Below are 20,988 nucleotides of genomic sequence, written 5' to 3'. Positions count from 1 at the left end.
CATATCACTCATAATAATTTATATTTTATTTCTTTTCTACCATGTCATACCCCTAAGAAATGGGGTTAATTAAATTACTAGACACACAACCTCGAGTTTTTTACTAGTAAAATTACCCGTGACATGCACGGGTATTAAGTAATTTCTAACTTTAATTACTAAAATAATATCATATTTCTCGAAGAGTTATTAGTTTATTTTATATAAATTATTTACTTTGTAAATTTATAAATACATGTATATAGAGTAATTTATTATAAAGACATATTTATAAATAGTTGTAATGATTCTCAATGTAAAATTTTTTACAGTAACAATGTATAATAATTAAATAATTAAATTATTAAATTAATAGTTAAATAAATTCTTATTTAATAAAAATAATTTAATATCATTTAAAAAATTATATAAGTTAAATTTAAAATGGTGTAAGCGCAAATTACTAGCCAAAACACATTAATTGCCTCTGCATATTCACTAGTTACATCACCTACAATACTACTAGAGTAAGATAAAATGGACTGATCACTACGTGAAAAAACGCATTTTACAGCGCTTTTTTTAAGCTATTTACAGCACTTTTTCAAAAAAAATAAGCGCTGTGGAATCGAGCGCTAGAAATGATACAACAGCGCTTTTAAAAAAGCGCTATAAAACATGTAAATATAATGCGCGCTTGTTATGCACATTTTACAGCGCTTCTTCAAAAAAGCGCTGTCATATGCACCCCATTATATGAGTTATGGGTCTGCTTTTAGAGCGCTTTTTAACACAATCGCTGTAAAATGCACACCCATAATTTTCATATTATGGGTCTGCATTTTACAGCGCTTTCTCAAAAAAGCGCTGTAAAATGTGCACCATTAAAGCGCTTTACAACAATATTTTACAGCGCTTTTTAAAAAAAGCGCTGTAAAATGTGTGTTTTTTTTATTTTTATTTTTTAAACGCTGTAAATTAATTATTTGAAATGAAAAACGCTTTTTAGCTTTTTATGGCATTTTTTTTAAAAAGCGTTGTCTTTTATCTTTGTATCCAAAATTATTTTGATCCAAAATCACTTCACAATCAGTGCACACAACAACAAAACATATTCAAATACCATAAGCAGTTCACACAATCAGTAGAACAGAAATCAGAACTCTGTAACTTTATTAAGATATATATAACTTTGTAACTCTGTAATTTACAACCTAATTAACTACATTCAGATACATATATACAACCTAATTAACTACATTTAGATACGTATATATATATAACCTAATTTACAACCTAAACTACATTCAGATCCATATGCATGTTCATATATTGTGTCCTATGATCATTTACATATAATAACTAACAGAATATACATTATATGCACTAGCTACCATATAATATTCAGATCCCTTGCCCAGCAGCAAGCTATTTCCCAGAAAATCAAATAATTTTCATGTCAAGCACGTACTGACACCATTCTTCCTTTAATTCCATCAGATCTTCCTCAGAATATGATGGACTGGAATTGGCAAAGTACTGCAATATAAAAATTGAACATATTATATTAAGTTAGTATCAAATATATAGATAATTTATATATGAAAATCATATAATGCAAATACTGTACCGTTTCTAGGATAATAGTTTTATTCTTCTCAACAATCTCCTTCATGAATCTCAATACGTAGTACCCACAGTCGATGTTATTTGTTTGACGAGGGCACTTTATTGAGATCCATGTAATGTTATTAGACTTCTGCTTCGACACTTTAGCACCTCTTTGAGCTCGATAAACTTTTAAGGCACTATCGAATGAATAAATGTGATTATTAGAGCATAAATATTTATATATATATATATATATAAATATTCATGCTCTAATAATCACATTTATTCATTCGATAGTGCCTTAAAAGTTTATCGAGCTCAAAGAGGTGCTAAAGTGTCGAAGCAGAAGTCTAATAACATTACATGGATCTCAATAAAGTGCCCTCGTCAAACAAATAACATCGACTGTGGGTACTACATATTGAGATTCATGAAGGAGATTGTTGAGAAGAATAAAACTATTATCCCAGAAACGGTACGGTATTTGCATTATATGATTTTCATATATAAATTATCTATATATTTGATACTAACTTAATATAATATGTTCAATTTTTATATTGCAGTACTTTGCCAATTCCAGTCCATCATATTCTGAGGAAGATCTGATGGAATTAAAGGAAGAATGGTGTCAGTACGTGCTTGACATGAAAATTATTTGATTTTCTGGGAAATAGCTTGCTGCTGGGCAAGGGATCTGAATATTATATGGTAGCTAGTGCATATAATGTATATTCTGTTAGTTATTATATGTAAATGATCATAGGACACAATATATGAACATGCATATGGATCTGAATGTAGTTTAGGTTGTAAATTAGGTTATATATATATACGTATCTGAATGACTCAACTCCTTATGTTCGAGAAGTTCGTACATGTGCTCCTTTTCGAGGTATTCAACATACTCATCTCCAAATATGTCTTTATTCATGTGTACGATGGGCGAATCGTTGCTGCTGCCCATGTTCCTTTTTATTTGGATGTCAAGACACGCCCTGTATTTACCAAGGCGTGGCTGACTTTTATTAGGAGCAGCAGCAGCAGCGACCGATTTTCCCCGATCCAGATTTTTTGTTGCTGCAAGTTTGGCAGCTTTATTACCCTCCAGCCTTTGTAGTTTGGCAGCCCTATTAACCTCCAATTTTTGAGGTTTGCTGCCTTTTTTTGGCTGTAGGGGTGGTTTATTTATATGGACCTACAAAAATGAGGTAAAATGTTAGTATATTGAATCTGAAAAAATGACAAATCTTAGGCAATAAATGTGACAAACCTTTTCGGGAGATGTAACTGATTTGTCTTTGGGAATCTTTTTTTGGAGGGCAACAAGGTTTGTGGGGCATGCCACGTAACTACCAATAGTGTCGCTTAAGAACTGCATATCTCCATCGTTGTCCGGTATGGGCAACGGTGCAGTTAGTTCGAAAGCAACAATAGGCGATACTTTGACATGGCCCGCGGGGATCGGAATATTGTGCAATACTTCTCCCGACTAACTAATTGAAAAATACATAGAACAAGCTAGAACATATCTTGTACTGAAATGCTGAAATTCTTGTACTTATATTCTTAATAAAAGTATTTCACAAAAATAAATTAAACTATTAAATAGATTGAAATTAATGTTGGCAGAAATATATACCTTAGTATAAAAAAAAAGTTTAAGTGAAGTCATAACTCTCACGGAATGTGAATTATATCTCACTATCATAAAGAAAAAGTACAACTATTGACAAGCTTCATTACACTCCATAGCTAATGAATTAGGTATTTATATATTTATCAAACTTCTTTTTCCTTCCCTTTCAAGTACTGAGTTTGTAATTAATTAGATTTAATTGCACATTTGCCTCTCAAAGTTCATTGTTAACAATTTTCATAATTTAGTCCTTTTCTGATTTTGAGGATCCCTTTAATTTACATCATTTGGTGCATATGTAACCAAATTAAATGACTTGGGAATGACATGTTGGACTATTAATTAAGTAATTAATTAAAAAACATAAAAAAAAATTAAACAGAAAATATGAATATGATCGTTGTTTATTTTAAACAATCAAAGTTAGTAATTAAATGAAAAATGTAATTAAACCTAATTAATCACAAGCTAATTCTACTAGCTACACTACACTCAAGATACCAGTTTCCCAAATAATTAATAAGAATTCTGATTCCTTTTATGATGTCATCGTAAAGTATTAGAAACTATCAAAAATAAAAATAAAAAATAAAAAAAAAATCCTAAAAGCAATGAAAATTGTGTCCATTACCAACAAAATTAGTCCATATATTTAGACACCTAGTGAAGTCAACAGCTTTTATTAAGACAACACTAGAAAGCAATCCTTCTGCATATATATACTTTAAGTTGTTGAGATGATTATTATACAAGGTTTAAAAATACATAAAGTGTAAGCTAGATATTACTACCTACCAAAGAATTCAACTCATATATACTTTTATTTTTTATATTAGTGATTGATGATTGGTTAGTTAGAGATGCCTTTAATACATATAATACTATCTTTGGACCTAATTATACAACGTTTTTTGGATTTTTTTTTTCATTTCTAAAAAAAATATTGTGGTGTTTAAAATGTATTTATTATTTAAATGACTGTTATCTTCATTAAATACTTATCTTTGTATATTAATGGATGTATTTAATATCTCGTACTTTTTTATGAAGTTATATTTTAAAAAATATTCAAAAATAAATAACAATAATAAAAAAATTAATATGTTTTTGATATTTTTATTTTTCTCTTATAATTGAGATAAGGGTGGTGATTTTTTAATTATTATATCTCTTTTATTAAATTTTACACTAAAAAAATATAAAAATATCATACTTTTTAAATTTTATAGATCATCACATCTTAGGCCTGCAATGAGTGAAGAAAAAAATTTAGATGCAATAGGAGGTCACATCTTGGAGATGCGACCATATACTGGTTTTAAAAAAAAAACTCTCATTTTAGCAATTAAAAAATTATTTATTTAATAAATTAAAAATAATTATAATATTTAGAAAATAAAATATTATTAATAAAATAAAATACATTAAATTGAAGAAAAAATGCGGTTGACTAGATGTGCATAAACAAATAACGTATTGTATTATTTTAACAACTCCCTTCTATTTTGTAGATAAATTTACATTATTTTAATAATTGTCTTCTGTTTTACAGATAAATTAGCAACTTAATTATATTTTGTTCACAATTTCCTGTAGTTTTTTCTCCTGATCTAATAAATAAAAATTAATAAAAATAAAAATTATAATAATAATAATAATAAAAATAATTATAGAATAAATTATATTATAAATTTCAAAGTAAATACATTAAAATAGACGAGTCCCACAATAGTTGTTGGTTATGTAAACGTTTGCTCCACTAACCAAAAATAAAATGAAAACGATTCCAACTTTTCTTGAGAATAGTTTGATAAACGGGATAAAGATCTTTCATAGACAATTCTCATGATAAGTTGAGATTGTTTGCATAACCAATAACCATTATGGGAGTTAGAGGTGGCAATAGGTCATGCCATGCCAGACTTTGAAAGGCATGAGTCTGACCTACGATTTATTTTGTAGGCCTAAGCCTGGCCTACGGCCTATCATAGGCTTTTTTTCCGGCCTGACCTGTCATTTTTAAAAGTCTGGCATGACCTGAAAGCCTATTTAAAAGCCTACTTCAAAAAAAATTAAAAAAAATTTATTTGTATCAAATAATATATTTTTTTTTTCTAAAACAAACACACTCATTATTACCTCTTAAACAAATATGGAACGACTGCTGACTGATTGACTAATTGAACTGCTACCGAATATGGAATGACTACCAAATAAGGAATCATTACCGAATATGGAACAACTACTGAATATGGAATGCTCACTGAGTGATTGCCTAATAGACTTTTTTATAAGCCTGAGCCTAGCGTTTTTATTAAATAGGTCAGGTCAGGCTAGGCCATAAGTAGGTCAGGCCAGGCTAGGCCATAGACCCCTGACGGACGGTTTGGCTTATTCTCATCCCTAATGAAAGTTGATGATAAGACTCTTCCATTTTAACGTATTTACTTTGAAATTTATAATTTACTTTAAAATTATTATTATTATTATTATTATATTTATAATAATTATTTTTATTTTTATTAATTAGATCCAGAGAAAAAATATGAGGAAGTTGTAAATAAAATATAATTAAGTTGCTAATTTATGTACAAAATAGGACACAATTGTTGAAATAATTTAAATTTATCTACAAAATAGGAGGGAATTGTTAAAATAATATCACAAGTTATTTGTTTAAGCACGTCTGGTCAACCGCATTCTTTTTCTTTAGTTTAATGTATTTTATTTTATTAAAAATATTTTATTTTTTTTAAAATATGATAACTATTTTTAATTTATTTGATAATATTATAAGTTTGAGTTGATAAATTTATTAAATATTATAAATTATAACCAAATAAATTTATTAAATATTATAAGTTCGAGTTCTCCGTCTTTTTCTTCATTTTATTTAAATTTATATATTTCACATATATTTATTTATTTATTTATTTATTTATTTATATTTTGTAATTTTGTCATCATCCAAACGTAGTATTTTATGGTGTTTTCGTCTTAATGTAACGCTTTTGTATTCTTGCTCATCTTCATGCAGTATTTATTTGATTTACATCGACAGAGTGATTTTTTAAGCCAGTACAAATTTCAGTCAACAACTTTGACATCATTAATATTACAAATCTGAAAACATAAGTGTTAAAACACTTATTTTTTAATATTTGTATATATATTACTATTTTGTACATTTAAGTAACGCCGCGAACGGGTCGGCAAGATGCCATAATATGGCGGTGCTGAATTGCATTTAAACCCACGACACAATAACGGTGTGGGGTTATTAAGCCCATATTATCCAATAAAAATCGAAATTTGAGAGGATTTAATTTGAACCAAGATATTGCATGCTGCTCTAAATTTTGTAATTAACTCCTTCTCTCTTTTATTATGGTATAAATACTACTAAAAAACATGATTATTTTAATTGCAAAATTTTAGTGGGGTGCACGATGCTTAATTTATGTGCAACAATATATGTGACAAAGTCTTTGTTTTTCTTGAAAATGGGATTACATTTTGAACATATAAAAAAAGTTTAGCAGCCTGTCAACTTATATTTTAATTTGAGAAGTTAGAAGAAACTACACCCACCTTCAATCATTAGAATACCGAAGAAAAAAGAGACAACAAAGGCAGATAATATATATCAACCACATTTTGTACTGGTTTCCATTTTATGTGTTTAATTTTTTAATAGGCATGAAAAAGTATAGGTGCCGGTACTCATGAGTATAATTATCAAAAGAAGAATCTATCATTCACCTACCACTTATTTTTATCTTCTAAAAACACATGAAAAAAAATAATATTATTTTGTCTTCTTTTATCTCCACGAGATTTTGATTATTATATTTTTTTTATTTTTAAAATACTCTACTTTAAAAATTATTTACGCGAATGTCCTACTTTTTTTTTGTAAGTAAAAAGTCGCTTCTCCAAAAAACCACCAGCTGAAAGAAAATTTTTCAAAACGTAATAAGAGGTCGTTCTATGGGGAAGCGATATCTGACTGTCTGTTTATTTTTTTATTTTAACATTTGTTATTAATTTAATTATTTAAAAAATAAAAAATACTAATAATAAATTAAAATAAATACTAATAAATTAAAATTTTGATTTTTTTAATTATTTTAAATTTATTTAAAAAATCAAAATACTATTAATAAAATAAAATACATTAAATTGAAAAAGAATTACATTAAACATTGAGTCGATCTAATAAACAAACAAAAAAATAAATAACAATAACAAAATATTGTTTATGTAATTAAGAAATAATAATAATAATAATAATAATAATAATAATAATAATATTTCAAAAAATATAAAATTTTAATAATAAAATAAAACAAAATATCAAAGTTAACGTGTTTGGATAGATGTGCGAAAATAAATAACATATTTTGACAACTCAATCCTATTTTGCAGTTAAATTAACCCTTAATATTATTTTGTTAACAATGCAGTTATTGATTATTTAATAAATTAAAAATAATTAAAATATTTTAAAAATCAAAATACTATTAATAAAATAATGCACAAATGTGAAAACAAAGCAGAGAGACACAACAAATTATCTTGGTTCACCACTGACACGATAGCTATATCCAATACCTTCAACTTGAAGAATTTAATATACTAATTTATCACTAAATCAGATTTACACTTGAATACCTACTACTCACACTGACTATGTTCAATCTTCTATCTTAGTACAATCAAGTTGTTGATGAAGGCATCCGCTACTGAGCTAGGTTACAACAAAAAGGTTTTTGAGTTTATCTGAATAAGCTCTTGTAGAGAATGTTTATAATTTTTGCTTCAGAAAAATTCTCTTAGCACTAACAGGATGATAACAATAGTACATATGTCATTATCGTTTGTTGCTTGTATGCAGTGTATTGTTCATTGTTGTGTCTTTTTTTGTTCAGGGAGGCACATTCTTTATAGGGTACAATTAAGCTTTCTGATCGTTGTGTTGATTGCAGAAAATTAGGATAATCCATAAAATTTTGCATCGTATCTTTGTGAAATTATTTGAAAGACAGGCTTTCCAGAAAGGTCTGATCTTGTATTGATTTGATGTGTCTATTTGAAACAGTTAGAAACCAAAGAGAACGATGATTAGAGAGTGTCTTGAGATCTTTAGACTAGTAGTTGATTCAAGACGTGTATCGAACCTGCGCACTTAAATTCAACGTTAGAGCATCAAATTGTTCCCACAAATGATTTTGTTGTCTTCAAAACAAGTGATGGGCTTATTTCTGCAAATCAACTTGGTTCCAACAAATTTACATTTCAAAACTTTCATATTTGACCAAATTTTCGAATATGGAAAGAAATAACTTGTATTTTGAAAAAGGTAATATGGATTATGGCATTATGTTGCCTAGCAAAGGAAGAACTTGTAAAGTAATAATAATTGGTTATTCTGGCTTTAATTGGTGTTGTGATAAAGATGATAGGAAAAGCATTATCGAATACATGTTTATGTTTGGTAATGCTCCAATTTCATGATGTTCTAAGAAGGAGTCAATTGTGGCATTGCCTTTGTGTGAGGCATAATACATAGTTGCAACTATGATCTCATGTCAATCAACTTAGTTAGAAGGCATATTGTAGAAATTGAAGGTAAAGGAGCTGGAACCAATGGCATTATTGGTTGATAATCAATCGACAATCAGCTTGAAAAAGTGCCCAATAGAACATGGTGAAAACAAACACATCGAAATGAGGTTTCATTTCAAAGAGAGCAAATGAACAAAAGTAAAATTGTATTGAAGCATTTTAGGTAAGAAGAAATTTTGCAGACATCATGACGAAAGCTTCGAAGGGATAAAGTTTTAAGATTCCAAGGGTCAAGTTTAGTGTGGTGTGTGTTAGCAATTTGAATTAAAAGAGAATGTTAATTGTAGTAATTCAATTTATTAGTTAAAGTATATAGAATAATTAGTTAGTTAAGTGGTTAGTTTGTTTTAGTTTTCAATATGCCTAATGTGGGACTTATGTTGATGTATAATTACTATAGTTTTGGTTTATCTCAATCATAAGATAATACATAAGTTTTTAGTTATAATATGTTGTGGAGTCCAGGGGTACGAGAGCAACAACACATTAAATTCTCTAAGAATACAAAAGACTTTGACACCACATCTCAACCCAAAACATTAAGGCAATAAGTATATGAGTTATTACTCTTATATATCCAACATTTAACTCATTCGTAGTCGATGTGGGATTTAACCATTCACACTTGAACCCGTCGTGATATTCATAATGTTAATTATGATTTGTTCTTGAGTGTTTTAGTTTCATTGATAAAGTGCAATTGAATTTTTCTTTCTTCTTGTTCCTATAGGGGCGTCAATGGTTTTTGTCCCTCTCACTACAGAGAACTATTGAAATTGATCAAGATGTGTCAAGACTGGTTTATGAGAAAAGACTAAATCATGCTTTGTAGATGGAATGATGGAGAAGCCAATTGAATCGTCACCATAATTTTATAATTGGGAGAAAGGAGACTCCTATGTCACTGCATGGATCATCAACTCCATGTATTCATCCCTGCATAACAGTATATCACATGTTGCAACATTTGAGATGTTTGACTAGACTTGGAAGAAGGATTCACTAAAACCAACATAATCCACATCCACCAATTGTAGAGAACTCTAAGTTTGATTTGAGAAGAACCCAATAAGATTGTAATAGAGTATTACAAAAAGTTTAATAGTCTTACATATGAGCTTAGTGAACAACAACAACTTACCTAGTGAAAATGTGGAGCTACAAAACAACTTGTGCAAAAAGAAGAAGACAGTTGTGTCGATCTATTTTTTGGTGCCCTTAATGGAAACCTTCGTGCTCACATAAAAGGAACCATCCTAAATATTCGTTCACTACTTTCCCATAGAAAAGCATTTAATCACATATTAAGGGGAGATACAAGGCTCAATGCGGAGGAATGAGCAGGAAATAGGCTCTGCTTTTCATTCATTTAAATAGAAAAGTAAAGATAATGCAAGGAAGAAACATGACCATTGTGGGATAATTGGACATGAAAAGATGAGATGTTTTGAGATAATTGGTTATCCTTCTCATTGGAAAACCAATAAAATCAAGAATGGTGAAAACAAATCTAGGGGAAATTCAACAAAAAGCTCAATAAAGGGCACCAAATTAACGTGGACATAAGGAAATCAAAGCAGCAACACATGTCCAAAGCATGTCAATCATGTCTCACAAAGAAATAAATGCAATGATTATGCAAGTGATATCAACAATTCTAGTAATTGCAAATGGATCTTGGATATTGGAGCACAAAATGGATCAATCGATGCAAATTGCATTGTCCATTGGAAAAATTGTCAATGTTTATGAAACTAGGACTATATTTCTTAGTGAAAAGATATGATTACTTAATGTTCTATTTCTTCCCCATTTTGATTGCAAACTATTATGAATAGCGGTGGGAATAGGCCAGATCAGACTTTGAAAGGCCATTAATTTTTTTGGCTTAAACCTAGCATACGACCTGTCATAGGCTTTTTTTTTTTGCCTGACCTGGCCTTTTTAAAAGTCTGGCCTGGAAGCCTATTTAAAAGCTTTATTCATATTAAAACATTTAAATTTCATACTCATAGCACATGCTCTCCACATACCAATATCAATGTACATATCTATATATATTAAACAAAAAATAGTTTTTCTAACAAAATAATTTTTAAAAAATCTGAAACAAACATCCTTTAAACCCTAAAACATAATTCTTGGTTTCAAAGAATAAATTTTTTTTTTTCTGAAACAAACGCACATATTATTACCTCTCAAACAAATATGGAAGGACTACTGAGTTATTGACTAATTGAATGGTTATCGAATTAATGAGTTATTGACTAATTGAATGGTTATCGACTAATTGCCTAATTGCCTAATTGATATAATTTAAAATAGGAAATAATATTATTAATATAATAATAAAAAATAACATTAATAAATAATTAAATATATATAGGCCGGCCTGTCAGGCCTAATAGGCATTTTTATAAGCCTAAGTCTGACCTATTTAAATAAATAGGCTTTAAAAATAGTTTGAGCCTAGCCTTTTCATTAAATAAGTCAGGGCATAGACCGCTATCAGACGGCCTAGCCTATTCCCATCCCTAATTTTGAATTCACAAACTCACTTGAGACTCGAATTGTACTGTTACTTATTATAGACATATACTTGAACTAGCAAGAGCCTTAAGATTTTTATCAAGTTTACCATTACCTTTCAGGGGAAACATGTTCTTACTGCAACTTTTTTAATCAATAGACCAACAACCATAGAAAATGAAGGTGTCGCATCTTATGAGATATATGTAAAGAAACAACGTTATAAACCTTTAAGAGTTTTTAATTATCTTTGTTCCACAAATGTATAACATTTAAGAGTTTTTAATTGTCTTTGCTCCACAAAGGTTATCAAGCCTGAAGATAAATTTGCAGATAAATCCAATAGATTCATTTTTTAAGGTTATCCCCAAGGTCAAGACTCAGAAGGATTGGCGTCTATATCATTTAAAGACAAGTGAACTCTCAGTATGAAGAGATTTAATATTTTATGCGGATATATTTTAATTAGGCAACACATATTTTACATGTTCTGGTCAATGTGCCCAAAGTGGAACATAAGGAAATCTCTTATGTAGATAATGAAGAGAATGATTAAGAATAGTCAAATATTATAAATAGGCTCACGAAGATACTAATATTCTTGATGTCAATGATCCTCATTTTGAAACTCATGATGATCAAAATAAAACTCAAAATAATCCAAATAGGGGGAGCAAGAAATAATTATTAATCAAGAGATATGACCACTTGGACCACAAGTAAGATACCCTTCCAAAACCTTAAGGATTATTTCTGTCATGCTATAGAGAGGACCCTCGTGCACATCTCAAGAGCAATCGACCTCTTCAAGTAAGTCCTATAACATTTCTTATTACATTAACAATTATAATTTTTCTTCCAAACATAGAGCTTTTCCTCCATCTATTATGTTTGATACTAAACTTAAGAATTATATGGAAGCCTCACAAAAAATTGACTGGTGCAAGGCAATAGAACAAAATATACAAACTCTAGAAGAAAATAACACATGGACCCCATAACCATTACCAAGAAATTGGTGGGTTGGCGACGGGTCTCTAAGATCAAACTTAAGCGAACAAAAGAGATAAACAAGTATAAATATTGTGTAGTAGCAACAGTTTTTACTCAAATAAAGGGGAAAGACTTCTGCAAAACTTTTGCTCTCGTAGCAATGATGACAACAACTCGTTGCTTATTGACTACTGCAACGGAAAACAGTTGGAAATTGCACCTAATGGATGTAAGTGATGTTTTTCTTCATGGTGACCTTGAATAAGTGTACATGGTTGTTCATGCGGAATATGTTGTGTCACAATCTAATATAGTTTGTCGCTTTCGAAAATACTTATATGATCTTTGCATGCTTCTTGCTATTGGTATGGCAAACTCTTAAAAAGGTTTCTCAAGTATGGTTTTCAACAATCTATTGCAAATCATAGTCTATTTACTTGCTCCTTAGGAGAAAATTACCTTGTCGTTTGTAACAGCCCGATCCTTACCGTTATCGGCACTATTAATCACGACATTCTCACCTCCCTTTCCACCTATTGAAAATAACAAATTTTTATCTTCCATGGGAATGAATTGTTGTGTATATGCTCTTTGCGACCCTTACTTATCTCAAATGAACCTTTTATCTTAATAATTTGAAACTTCAACATGTCATTCATACCATTTCATGCCTTACAAAAATCTCCTTTACTGAGTTCCAAAAATTTCTTCAATGACCAATGAGCAGACTCAACCCTAATATTTAAACAAAAAAAATATTTGACATTATTTTAATAAAAATTATATCATGCATGTTTCATCCTATATAAGCATAAATATAATACAAAATGTGAAGTTTTAATGACATACCTATTAGTCGTAGTATTTCCTAGATGCAATACTCGATTGGTCCATGCTTCAACAAATCTTTCCTTATGATGATTCAACCATGTGTCTCTGACGTAGTCAAAGAAAATAATATTATTGACACATGTTTACTCAAACATTTGGAAAAGTTCCTCGTACTCCTTCTCTTCAGAACAATAAACAATTTTCCTCCACAACTCAAGAATGGGTTCTTGCATATCTTTCTTTAATATATATTGTTTGTATTTGGCTCCAACATTTTTGTTAATATGAAGTTGACAAAGTAAATTTGTTGAAGATGGAAATACAACTTCAATTGCATTCATTAAAGCAAGTTCTCTGTCAGTCACGATCACTTGAGGAAACGAGGTGTTTGAAACAAACAAGTCTTTTAACTTCTCCAATGCCCAACAAAAATTGTCTTGACGTTCAAAATCCATATAAGCAAATGCAACATTAAATGTCAACCCAGTTGAAGTTACACCAACAATTTCAAACAATGGTAACCTATATTTGTTGGTTTTGTAGGTGTTATCAATGATCAATACAAGAGGGAACATGTTCAACAAAGTTATGGAATCTGGGTGCATCCAAAACATATCCCTCACAACGTTGGAGTCTCCTTGAGTCCTACTCCACTAAGTATACTTCTCAGCTTCAAGTAACTTCAACAAATGTTGCATATCAGTTCTAGGTCCTTTCAAATTCTTCCTGTAAGTATTTCGTCGCTTGTAAATTTGATAGATATTAGTCACATATTCGTATCTCGATCTCTCAAAGATGACAAGATGTGTCTCGGTGCAACGTGATATTTTGTCAAGTCGTCAACATATTTCTTATCTTCTTCTTTTAAGCGTTCTATAAATGCATTATTCTCAAAAGTAGCTACTAACTCATGGTTGTGAAGTCCACACATTAAACTAATAATCCATCATTCAACATTTTTCAATGGTCTCGATCTAAGTTTAAACGAACATCCATACCTTTTAGTTGAAGTACCTGTGTTATTTTTATATGACTTATATTTTTCATCTCTATCATAATCAAAAATTAATTTTGACTTCCTTCCTCTCTTTCCGGTCTCTACGTCAGATCGGGTAATGATAACTACTACTCGATTTTGTCGGCCGACCTCTCTTGCCCATGATATGACAGCTTCTCGTGACTCAAAAATTTGATCAGTTGTGAATGCTTCAGTTAAATTTATAAATACTTGTTGTTTCTTTTCTATCCATATTTCAAAAAATAACAAAAATATTAAAATAAAATTTAAAAAATTAATAACCACTGGATTTTTGAAATTTCTGGTTCAGAATATTAACTACCGGAAATTTCAAAAAATTGAAATTTCTGATGAAGAACATATAACTATCGGATATTTCAAAATTTAGAAATTTCTGGTATAGTAAATTTAACTACTAGAAATTTCAATGAGCAAATTTCCGGTATTATAAATACCTACCGGAAATTTGGTTACGAAAAATTACATACCGAAAATTTAGTTGATGGAGTGAGATTTTGAAATAATTTTTTTTTTATCACTCACGTGAATGAAATTTTTAAAAATAATATTGAGTTTTTAACAAATTGAAGGGTACAAGTTTAATTGAGGATACAAAAGCTAACATTTTGTAAATAGGCTTTACGAAAAACCTTGCATTATCCTGAATTTTAAACATGTTGTGGGCTGAACTTAAAAGCTCCAAAAACGTTTGGGCTGAAAATTTTTGGTTTAAGTTCTACGTAATATTGAGTGTGGCGAATCAGCCAATATGAGCTAACACATTTTTATAGCTTTAGTCATAAAGTAAAATCAATCTCAAATTTAAATTACTTAAAAATAATTAAATATAAAAAATAATGTAATTTCAAGTGATTGATTGTCCAACACTATACTCAACAAAACTCCAAAATATGATAAAGTTGTCTCCTATTCTAGTCTTTGGAATCCTTTTTTTTTTTTAGAAAAAAAAACTTAAAAAAGGTATCAAAATGTTAATTTTTTTTTTTAATTTTTCACTCTAAAAGATTTTCTAAAAAATCTTCATATTTTATTCGTATTGGTTAATTCAAATGTTATTTTATATGTTCGGATTGATCATTTTAAACATATTTTTATATATTTTAGAACATTAAAACTGAGAGAATAAACACTAATTTTTATTTATCAAAAAGATAATCTTAATGTGAACATGGGCTTGTGATGATCACTTTTGTGATAGTTCATCGGTTTTTTCTCGTACTTTTGAAAACAAATTATTCCATTTAAACATAATTGGTTTAACTATCTTTTTTGTTTTTTAGTGCAGTTTAATTTTGGTCCAATGTGTTTTGAAGACCTTTTATGAGAAAAGGAAAAAAAAATAGTGGCAGTTTCCTAGTTTAATTTTGCAGCTCTATCACTTAAATTTTAATTTTAATTGGAAATTTATTTTGTTATATTTTATTTATTTTTTAATCAAACTCTAGTTTATTAGGGTCTCATTCTCATGAGAACCAAATGATTAATGCCAAGAACAAAATTTGCGGCTCTTTCTAAAACATAAATTGTATATTAAAAATTAATATTTGGACACACGCATTTGAGACAATATTTGACACCTTAAAGAGTATTTTTAGTTTTTTTTTTAATAATTGAGTATTTTTTGTAACACATACAAATTTATACTATTAATCATTTAAACATAAATGATTAACCACTTATTTAACATATATTTCATTAACTACTAAAATACAAGACATTAACCACTATAAAGTAATGTGATTTAATAGTTAAAGAAGTATTCTAAAGTGGTTAATTTCATGTATTTTAGTGGTTAATAAGTTATATGTTTAAAAAGTGTTTAATGACATATATTTTATTAATTAATAAAGTATTCAAAGTGATTAATGAAAAAAAAATCTATATGTGTTGAAACATAGAGTATGTTAATGTGTGAATTTAAAAATTATTGAAGTCCCATATTGAAAAACTCTCATATTTTGAGTAGTTTTAAACTCTATAAATACTAAAGTCACACATTGGATAGAAAACATATGTAGGTTTGCTTCCATCACTATATAATGAGTTTCAAACTCTTGTAAAAAGTACACCAAAGTTGAATGTGTTTTCCAACTTACTTTCGAGCCACTTCTCCCTTTTCTTTCAGTCCCTTTGATTTTTGAATGGTTGTTATGTCGTAGTCCTTCGATTTTTAGAGCGGTTGTTATGTCGTAGTCTCTTTGATTTTAACAACAGTTGTTATGCCGTAATTGTATCAATTTTTTAGTGGTCCTAATACCACTATCATTTTAGAGCGACTTTTATGCCGTAGTTTCGTCGATTTTTTAGTTGTCCTTGTACCACTATGAGCGGTTTTGGTGTCATAGCCTTTAACAGCGGTTTTTGTGTCGCAGTCTTTTAAAGCGGTTTTTTGTTTCGTAGTCCTTTTGATTTATGAGTGGTCATAGTATCATATTGCGAATGAATTTAAACGTCATATTAAGAGTCGCTTTAACAGCCATAATGACGGTCTAATTCTAGAACGGTTTTCTATGGTGTAGTGGAACTCCGATACAGTGAATCTCGGATGTTTTATCATGGAGACTTCATGGTTGATAGTCTGTTTTGCACAATTTAAGCAGTGTCTCGAAACATCTTAAAGAGAGCGTATGACACCCTAAACCCCAAAATAATATATAATAATTTATAGTAGATTTTTTTAGAAAAATTTACAGCGGATAAGAAAATTTGTTTCCAAGTAAATATATACTTTTATAATTAATTTAGGATATCACATTTCTCAAAATTCAAAAGAAACACTTTAAACTTTTTCCTCTAATAAAAAAGTGCAATCTCCATAAACTTGATTTAACTAAAATTTCTTAATTTAATTTCAAAAACTTACTAGTACTTATAAGATTTTCATACAAAAAGTCATTTCTAATAAAAAAAAGTAAAATACAAATTACAACCCTTATTCCCAGTATCACCTATCAGAGCGGGGTTTCTCCCAACTTGAACTTCAAGACTCATTAACTTTTAATAACTATGATTTCGCAAACGCATGACCAAGTCAGTCAAACACAAACAACGAAAGATGTGAGTTTTGAAATCATGTTAATAGTATAATATAAGTAAGAAGTACACACAGTTAATCATAAATAAGCCGTATCATTACACAAACATTCTTCAAGGAAAAATATCACATTATAAAGTCAAAACCATTCAAAAGTGCAAAACAATCACAAGAAAATGCAATACTATGCATGAGCTTAGACTCTACTTCATAATATGGTACCATTCTAACTCTGAAGTACTTGATTAGGAGGTTTGATACTATGCCACCATCCAAATAGATGGACAATTCAAATTGGCCACGTCCTCATAGTTCCCCTCAACTCAACTCAAGACACATATACGCGATAGTCGAGGTAAACGTGTGTTGCATGGTAGCTCCTGACATTTGGAGTGCTACCTCCAAGTCACCTAGGAATTCCTCACCCGTATACCTCAAAGGTCTAACAATCTGCCTTAAGGCTCAACAGTAGACCGCCACAATCAGGCTCATTCTGTTGTACTTATCGGAATCAATAATCACTAGACTTGTCAGGCCCTACCTATATGATTACAAAATAATCTTCACTTCACAAATTCTCTAAATATATTTTCTCCCCTTGTTGGCCTATGATACTCCATTAAGACCATAATCTCAAACACAAATTAGAATCACCGTTATTTTATCAATTGTGGGGTTACTTCAATATTTTTGTCACAAATTTATAAAATCACTATCATAAATCACAAATCATCATCATTACACAAACTCATCACAAATTTATAGCATAACTATCATCAATTATATCTCATCACATAAACTTATCACAAATTTATAAAATCAAAATTATTAAGCATACATTATCATCACCTAAAATTATCACTACTTATACATCTTTCATTGTCACATCACATAACATCATCTAATCAAACATATACATAAAATTAATTTGACAATCAATATCTCATTAAGATCAAATACCACATATTTAAAGAAATTAAATCAATCAACACCTTACAAATATTTCTATTCTATATTTTAATCTTACAATTCTCATACTTGCACATTAATTAATTTATCCCTCAAAGGGCTACTGCCGTACGTAGCGAGCTCTAGATGAATCATTGGGAAATACAGTTTTCTCGTTTATCTCAAAATATAGTATACTCATGAATTCAAACGTTTTCTCACCCCTTACCTTATTTCGACACTTTCACACACGAAATTCGATCAAGGAATCTTATCATAAATCAGAAAACCAACCAGTGGATAATATAACCACTTTTCACACGATCATTTTTATGTTTCTTTCATTCAAATCGAACTTACGGTGAAGAAGAACGGTGCAAAATAAGAAATTTTATAAATGGAGAAGTCGTGTATTTTAGAGAGAAAAAAATTGATAAGGTTAAAAAAAATTGGAAAATTTGTTTAATTGACTAACTAAATGTATGAAATAACATACTGCAATTTGAATGAAAATGGATAAAAAATTTTAGGACAGTTATCGATCACCGGTGCGAAACGATAACCTAGTTTGTTGTGTTTGCAGATTTCTTCATCTTCCAAGCAGTTGCCGCATATCTTCTGCCCTTTTTCTTATTTATTTTATTTTATTAAGACTTAAACCCTTTACACACATGGGTCAAACCTATTAGTCTCATTATTTATTTTATATTTTACTATTTATATTTTGCTAAAACAAAATTAATATTTATTTAATTTCATTTTTATTATTCCTCCAAACACCATTTAGTTTTCCAAATATTACTAATATTTCATAACTAATATATGATAAATTAGAGTAATTAAAAAAATTAATCTTAAAAAAAAATACATATTATTAACAACCCAAACTCTCATATTCAAATTAATCATTATAATTATACTGATTTTTCAAAACACTCACGTTATAATAATAATACTATCATTAGAGAATAGTCAATATTATAAAATAAATAAATAATAATAATATTTTATATTAATTACTAAATCAAAATATATATATATATTATATATATATATATAGGGAGCGTATCCGGTGAGAACTTATAGTTATTATGAGAAATGACAACTATTAATAATAACCATTGGATATAATTAACTCACTAAAGATGTTAAGTGATTATATCCCCATCCAATAACTCTTGGATACTATATGCTATAATATATATCTAAATTTATTTTCTTTCTTTTTTTGTAGTAACTCGAATTAAAAACTCTTTAATGTTGTATCCAAAAATTAAAACTCCTTCCAATAATTGTGAGATAAAATTATTTCAGGATTTTATTTTTATTTTTTTTACTCAAGAATTTTAATTTTATTAAACCTGCTTTTTATTGTTTATCAAAATAAAAAACTATACTCCAATCATCGTTTTTTGTTAATAGAAATAAATTTGAAAAAAAAAAATTGTATTTATGAAAAATCCCTTGAAAAATAATTTTCAAAATTAAATATAGAACTTGTAAAAATCAAATTTTGAATATCATAATTCAAACTAGCCACACCCACAATTTCATTACAATAAACAAATTAATGAATTTATTGATAAAATTGTTTATAATAGTTAATTATAAATTAACAATGCTTAAATAAATGAAAATTAAGTTATTAGATTATATAAACTAGAAACAACATTTTCAATTGTTTATTTATAATAATTGAAATTTGTGAAATTTGAGACAATATAATATTACAATAATAAGGATTGAAATTTGAAAGTTATAATAATATTATAATAAACAATAAAAATGCAGGTTTAATAAAAATATAAAACTAATATCTTTATTAACAAATTTTTAATTCGAGTTATTACGAAAATAGAAAGAATAAATTTAGAGATATTATAGCATATAGTATGAAAGAGTTATTGAGTGGAGATACAATCACATAACATCTTTAATTAGTAATTTGATCTTAAGCATTAATTAAATCTAATGGTTATTATTAATATTTCTCGTTTCTCACAATAAATATCAGTTCTCACTTGATATGCCTCATACTACGATCTCAAGATAATTATTTATAAAATAAATAACTAAAATAAGATATACTTAAAAATAATTAAGATATAAATATGTGCACACTTAACATTAGTCAAATATACAGGAAAACATCACATTAATTACCAACTCACATATACACGTAAAATCGCATAAAACCTTATTCTTTAAATCATTATATTAAAATACTATTATTTTTAGAAAAATATATAAAATAATAAATATCGCTCGTTTAATATAATATGTATCAAACTAGCATATCATAGAAAACATCCATATAATGAAAATTAGTCACAAAATTTATCAACATATATTCTAAAATAATTTTAACATCAAATTAATTATTTAAAATCCTATTTAATTAATAAAATAGTTTATTATAAATTTTAGGGTGTTACAGAGCGACCTAGTCCGCGACTCAACTTAGTAATATCTTCGATGACAAAATTGATTTGCAAAACAGTTTTCGAAACTCAAAAACAACAATTTTAAGACGATTCTTTCTGTCATGTCAACTGAAAAGATTACTGGATCTGGTTTTAGTGCCTCGAATTTTAGTAAACTGTTTTAGTGATGCAAGCAGAAAAGGATAAGAAAGATGAAGAATTACCCCATGGGCAGATAATGATTACTCTATAAGAATGATATTTTTATTGGACTTGCTGATGATACGTTTAACTACTATAGTTCCAACAATATTGTGAGCCGCTATTTAAAGTA

This window comes from Cicer arietinum, chromosome 1 (genome assembly GCF_000331145.2).
Source record: "Cicer arietinum cultivar CDC Frontier isolate Library 1 chromosome 1, Cicar.CDCFrontier_v2.0, whole genome shotgun sequence".
In the NCBI taxonomy this organism is placed as follows: Eukaryota; Viridiplantae; Streptophyta; class Magnoliopsida; order Fabales; family Fabaceae; genus Cicer; species Cicer arietinum.
The sequence above is the reverse complement of the archived record's forward strand: the minus strand, read 5'-3'. Positions refer to the sequence as shown.